We start from the raw sequence: 7,146 nt of genomic DNA, 5'->3' as shown, positions 1-7,146 counted from the left end.
TTCGGAGAAACACAGGCGTGCCAGGAAAAATGCAGGCGTGGCTGGGAGAATGCAGGGTGTGTTTGTGACGTCAAATCCGGTACTGAATGGTCTGAAGTGATCGCAAGCGCTGAGTAGGTTTGAAGCTACTCAGAAACTGCACAATTTTTTTTGTAGCCATTCTGCTAAGCTAAGAAACACTCCCAGAGGGTGGCGGCTTAGCGTTTGCACTGCAACGAAAATCAGCTAGCTAGTGACCAACTCGGAATGACCCCCATAGTTACATAATTAGTGAAGTTGAAAAGAGGCAAAATGCCCATCGGGTTCAACCTGTATTCTGTGTTGAGCTGCTCATATTATAATGCACATGCTGAAGTAATGGTTTAGTACCAATTGACAACTATGATTCCTACCACTCCCAGATATCAATGTCAATATATTAAATACTATAACCCTGGATACTTTTTCCAGTTAGAAATTTGTCGAATCCATTTTAAAATGCATTTATAGAGTCTGCCATTATTACCTTCTCTGGCAGGGAGTTCCAAATCTTTATTGCCCTTACCGTGTAGAACCCTTTCCTACGTTGTGTATGGAAATTTCTCTCCTCTAGCCTCAGCGAGTGCCCACGTGTCCTATAAAGAGTTCTTTTAATAAACAAACTTCCTGCTAACTCCTTGTAATGACCCTTTACATATTTCATGATATTAATAATGTCTCCTCTTATTCTCCTCTTTCTAGTGTATACATATTAAACCTAGTAAGCTTTTCCTCATACTCCAGTGTCTCTAACCCTTTAATCAATTTAGTAGCTCACCTTTGAACTCTTTCTACTTCTCCGATATCTTTTTTATAATATGGTGCCCAAAATTGAACACAATATTCCAAGTTCGGACGTACCAATGATTTGTACAGTGGCAGGGTAACATTTTCGTCCCTTGTCTCAATGCCCCGTTTTATGCACGCAAGCACTTTACTTGCCTTTTTTGCTGCATTTTGACATTGTGTACTGTTATTAAGCCTATTATCTATGAGCAGCCCCAAATCTTTTTCCACCACAGTTACCCCTATATTTACCCCATTTAGAGTGTAGGATGCATGTGTGTTTTTTTCCAAGAATGCAAAAATTTGCATTTATCTATATTGAACCTCATTCCCCATTTAGACGCCCAGGATTGAAGTTTAAATAAGTTATTCTATAGAACCTCCACATCACTTTCTGAATTAATTGCCTTACACAGTTTAGTATCATATGCAAAGATTGACACTGTGCTTACCAGGCCTATTCCTAGATCATTGATAAATATATTGAACAGTAGCGGTCCAAGTACGTACCCTTGTGGTATTCTGCTGACTACTGGTGCCCAGCTGGAGAACATCCCGTTGACCACTACTCATTGTACTCTGTTATCCAACCAATTACCTATCCATGTACAAATAGTATATCCTAGGACAAGTTCCCTTAATTTGATGATCAGTCTCCTGTGAGGCACTGTATCGAAGGCTTCGGCAAAATCTAAATACACCACATCCACTGCTTTTCCCTGGTCAAGATTCTCGCTCACTTTCTCGTAGAAGCTAATTAGGTTAGTTTGACATGATCTGTCCCTTAAAAACCCATGCTGACTTTTGCTAATAATCTTAGCAGCCTGCAGATAATCCTCTATGCTAACCCTCAAAATACCTTCCAATATTTTATCCAATATAGAGGTTAAACTAACTGGTCTATAGTTAGCAGGATTATTTTTAGTTCCACTTTTAAATAAAGGCACTACCTCAGCTTTGCGCCAATGCTTTGGTACCACTCCTGATCTAATTGAACTATGGAAAATCAAGAATAGGGGTTTTACTAGCTGTGACTAAAGCTCCATAATAACCCTTGGATGGAAACCATCCAATAAAAGTGGAGAAGTGAGCCAATCAATAAGTTGCTCTGTATACTTTTATAGTATGAAAATGATAAATGCCACATCAATACTGATAGGTTGCCGTGGGCAACTTCTCCACTGGCTCACTTCTATACTTTTATCACTGCTTAGTACATCTCCACCTATTATCCAATTTGATATATCTCGGACTGACAATTTTCATTGAAACAGCGGGTTCTACATTTATAATTTTATTCGATAGCCGTCTCTATACAGCTATTTATGAATATTTTCTGATTGTCTATAATGGTTTTTTGAATTTCCATATTAATATTCATGGTTTTTATATGTATTTTTATATATGCCTGTCTATATATATAAATCTCCTAATAGACAGCACTCCCAGCAAAGTATAACACAAATGGTGCCTTCCGTTAGGGTTCTGTGCAGGGAACTCCAACAATAGCATACATACGGCGGCACTCCAATAAATCACGCTGACACCGGCAAGTGCTTCAACGTTTCGAGGGTTTATTCCCTCGTCATCAGGATAAAATACAGTACACAAACTTACTTCTTAAATCCCCTCACCACAAGGCGCCCAGTTCCAGAAACTGGTAGGCGTCGCCCACATGTGACGTCATCCTCCACTCCCCGTCTCCATGGCAGCCACAGAACAATAACAAACATACTGTGAAATGTAAAAAAGCGTCATAAGGTCACAGAATAAACGACTACTCGCATGATATGCATACATGATAGTCATATAGAATTTAAAGTGGCATCTAATCAACATTTTCTACAGATACCATACTGCTAAAAGGCCTAATACAAGGCATAGATTCTTCACAATAATTATATATTTATACAAGTAGCAATGTAGCCCCAAATTTTCATTGAGGCCTCTTGGTGATAAAGTGCCCAACCTGTGGATCCATCTTGATTCACAGCGTAAGAGGGCTAAAGATCTAACTCCTCCCCTAAGCCTAGGGGGAATATGATCTATAATCCTGTATCTAAGAGCCGATAAATTATGACCAGCACTCATGAATTGCCTAGAGACTGGCTGATCGCTGTATCCCTTTTCAATAGCGTTTCTAATTGATAGCCTATGCGTGGCCATTCGTTCCCGCAGTGTCCTATCGGTTTTGCCCACATAGCTTAATCCACATGGGCATGTGATCATGTATATTATATAATTAGTAGTACATGTCACCCGATGTCTAATTAAGTACTTTTTGCCACTATGTGGATGCATGAAAAAATTGCCAGCAACCATAGAATGACAAGTCGTGCAATTCAAGCATTTGTAGCATCCATTCTTTCTAGCTAGAAAACGTTGTTGGACAGTATCACTTTTGACCATAGTGTTGTCCGTTTTCACCACCCAGTCACAGATAATTTGCCGCGGGTGTAGCAGGGCATCAGGGTCTGATCTTTCAAATTTAAATTCTTATCACTGCTTACAATGGGCCATAAATTTTTAGCAATTTTGTTAATATCACAACTTCTAGCATTATAGTGATTGACCCAGGGGATACGTGTAGAATCTACCCTTCTAACTCTTGATGTAAGGAGTTGGTCACGTGGTATGGCCAATGCCCTGTTTTTTGATTGTATTAACTTTCGTATATCATACCCACGCTGCACAAATCTCTCAATCATATGGTCAATATTGGAAATAGCTACACTATGGTCACTACATATGCGTCTTGCACGTAGAAATTGAGAATACGGAAGACCATATTTTAGTGGTTTTGGATGGAAACTTGCAGCATGAAGCAAGGTGTTACTGAACTTTTAGAACTCCTTACATCAAATGCTTGAATTGCGCGACTTGTCGTTCTATGGTTGCTGGCGATTTTTTCATGCATCCACATAGTGGCAAAAAGTACTTAATTAGACATCGGGTGACATGTACTACTAATTATATAATATACATGATCACATGCCCATGTGGATTAAGCTATGTGGGCAAAACCTATAGGACACTGCGGGAACGAATGGCCACACATAGGCTATCAATTAGATACGCTATTGAAAAGGGATACAGCGATCAGACAGTCTCTAGGCATTTCATGAGTGCTGGTCTTAATTTATCGGCTCTTAGATACAGGATTATAGATCATATTCCCCCTAGGCTTAGGGGAGGAGATAGATCTTTAGCCCTCTTACGCTGTGAATCAAGATGGATCCACAGGTTGGGCACTTTATCACCAAGAGGCCTCAATGAAAATTTGGGGCTACATTGCTTCTTGTGATAAATATATCATTATTGTGAAGAATCTATGCCTTGTATTAAGCCTTTAAGCAGTATGGTATCTGTAGAAAATGTTGATTAGATGCCACTTTAAATTCTATATGACTATCATGTATGCAAATCATGCGAGTAGTCGTTTATTCTGTGACCTTATGACGCTTTTTTACATTTCACAGTATGTTTGTTATTGTTCTGTGGCTGCCATGGAGACGGGTTGTGGAGAATGACGTCACATGTGGGCGACGCCTACCAGTTTCTGGAACTGGGCGCCTTACACGCGGTGTGGTGAGGGGATTTAAGAAGTAAGTTTGTGTACTGTATTTTATCCTGATGACGAGGGAATAAACCCTCGAAACGTTGAAGCACTTGCCGGTGTCAGCGTGATTTATTGGAGTGCCGCCGTATGTATGCTATTGTTTTTATATATATATATATATATATATATATAAACAGGCATATATAAAAACCAATTCTGGGTCTGGCACTCCTCGATCCCACAGGGTATTTGCTCAGGTGCCCTCCTTAAGCGGCAAATGCTCAATGTATAGTCTGTAGAAGGCAGCACTCAGAGACTTTCACAAATTCTGAAACGTGCTTTTAATGTGCGTCAACATTTCGGAAGACGTACTCCCTTCCTCAGGACACAGCAAACAAGTTGTTTGCTGTGTCCTGAGGAAGGGAGTACGTCTCCCGAAACGTTGACGCACATTAAAAGCACGTTTCAGAATTTGTGAAGTCTCTGAGTGCCGCCTTCTACAGACCATATATATATAAATATATATATATATATATATATTGTGTTTAATTGATATATTAAAGTCTATTTTATTAGCATACTGTACCTGTAGCATGTAATTTTTTTTCTGTATTCATCTTATTTATCTATATACTTGCAGGGCTGTTTCTTTCAAGTAAATAGTGACCTATAAATTATATTAATGACTAATTAGTCATAAGTCTGTACTATCCAGAGTTGAAGTTCTAGTTTACTGATTACCAATAAGCATTTTTAGTTTTAAGTAATGGTGAATATTTTAATGGTTCTAGAGGTGTTGTCAGTTCTAGGACCTGATTCAGGTGCGGAAGTAGCAGCAGTGCATGTCGCAAATTACTGATGTTCGATACTTTGTGCATGCGCTATATCTGTACTGCACATGTGCAGTAAGGCTCTGCGACATCAGTCAAACTACAGCATCAGACTGTCAATGATTGACCACCATTTCTCAAAATGAAGTCGTGTCACTGTCATTACAGGTGAGGGATAAAGCTACGATCTCAGTCCAAGAACAGAGTACTCTTGGCCTCTTTGTTATTGCTGTAGTGGCCGGATTGCGTGACCCCCATGAGTGATGCAGCCCAGCAGTGTCTTAGCAGAAGTGTAGGCCCCTGGGCAAAGCAATGGATGTGGATGACAGTTTCATCTCACAGGCAGAGGCGTAGCTAGGGTTTTTGGAGCCCAGGGCAAGATGGAAAATCACGCCCCCCAAAAAAACAAAAAAACAAAAAGAAGGATGTGCGCACGCCGAAAAAACGGGGCGTGGCCACACTCCAGAAGGCGTGTGGCCACGCTCCAGAAGGGGTGTGGTCACTGAAAATGGCCCACAGTGCCAGTTACATTGCCCCACAGTGCCAGTTACATTGCCCAACAGTGCCAGTTACATTGCCCCACAGTGCCAGATATATGCCCCACTGTGCCAGTTACATTGCCACACAGTGCCAGTTACATGCCCCACAGTGTCAGATACATGCCCCACAGTGCCAGTTACATGCCCCACAGTGCCAGGCCCCACTCAGTGCCAGTAACATGCCCCATTTGGTGCCAGATACATGCCCCACTGTGCCGCCGCCGACCCCCCCGGTCACTCACCGGCCGCTTGTTGTTGATATGTGAGGGGAGGAGAGGACAGTGCAGCGCCTCTCCTTCCCCTCACCGCTCCAGGTCTCCGGCGGCTGTTTGGCGCCGGTTCGCTAGCCAATCAGAGCTCGCGGACCGGCAGCCAATCAGGAGCCGGTCCGCAAGCTCTGATTGGCTAACGCCGGAGACCGGACACAGCAGCGCTGCTGGCAGCGCTGCTAGTGCTGGCAGTGGCGGTGAGGGGAGGGAGAGACACTGCGCTCTCCTCCCCTCACATTTCGGGTTGACGGGGTCGAGTGGGGTATGATGCCCTGGCTGCCGGCGGCGCTCCCCTCTCCTGGGCCTGCCAAGGCACCCCGGGTACGTGCCCCACTCGCCCTACCCTAGATACGCCACTGGTCACAGGTCAAACACCTTGGCATGACTGAGCACAGCAAAAAGACATAAGTTATACTGCGTCACCAAGGCTTATTCCAGGCAAATACTTCAAAGTAGACTGGTGTTTCAAAATGTGCTGTTCAAGCTCTTTTAAAGAAGCACAAAGAACAGGCATTGTTGAGGACCATAGATATAAGGGTTTGCCAAGGAAACATAGTCATCAAAAGAAAGACACATCATGCTTACTCCCTTTGAAATTGGAAGATGTACAGCATTGCCATCAGCTCAGAACTGGCAGAGACCAGTTGGACCTAGTTATACCCATCTACTGTTTTGAGAAGTCTCTCCAGAAGTTGTCTTTATGAAAGAATTGTGGACCAAAAGCCATACCTTTTTGAAGTGGAAACAAGAACCAAGTGACTCAACTATGGACAAAAATATAGTAACTGGGGAGCAGAAAAATGCCAGTAGGTGCTCTGAATTATTTGGCTGTAACAAAAGTCAGCTTGTTCGCCGAATGGCTGGAGAGTGGTACAATAATGAGTGTCCACAGGAAACAGTGAAGCATGGTGGATCTTCCTTGCAAGATTGGAGCCATATTTCCGGAAATGGGGATTTGGTCAGGATTAATGGCATCCTCAATGCTGAGAAATACAGGCAGGTACTTATAAATCATGCACTCCCATCAGGGAGGCGTCTGATTGGTTCCAAATTTATTCTGCAGTAGCACAATGACTCCAAACTAGTCCGGTATGATATACCGGCAGACGGGATCCTGGCTGTCAGTATCCCGTTAGCAGCATCCC

The sequence above is a fragment of the Pseudophryne corroboree genome, chromosome 7, assembly GCF_028390025.1.
Source record: "Pseudophryne corroboree isolate aPseCor3 chromosome 7, aPseCor3.hap2, whole genome shotgun sequence".
Lineage (NCBI taxonomy): Eukaryota > Metazoa > Chordata > Amphibia > Anura > Myobatrachidae > Pseudophryne > Pseudophryne corroboree.
The sequence above is the reverse complement of the archived record's forward strand: the minus strand, read 5'-3'. Positions refer to the sequence as shown.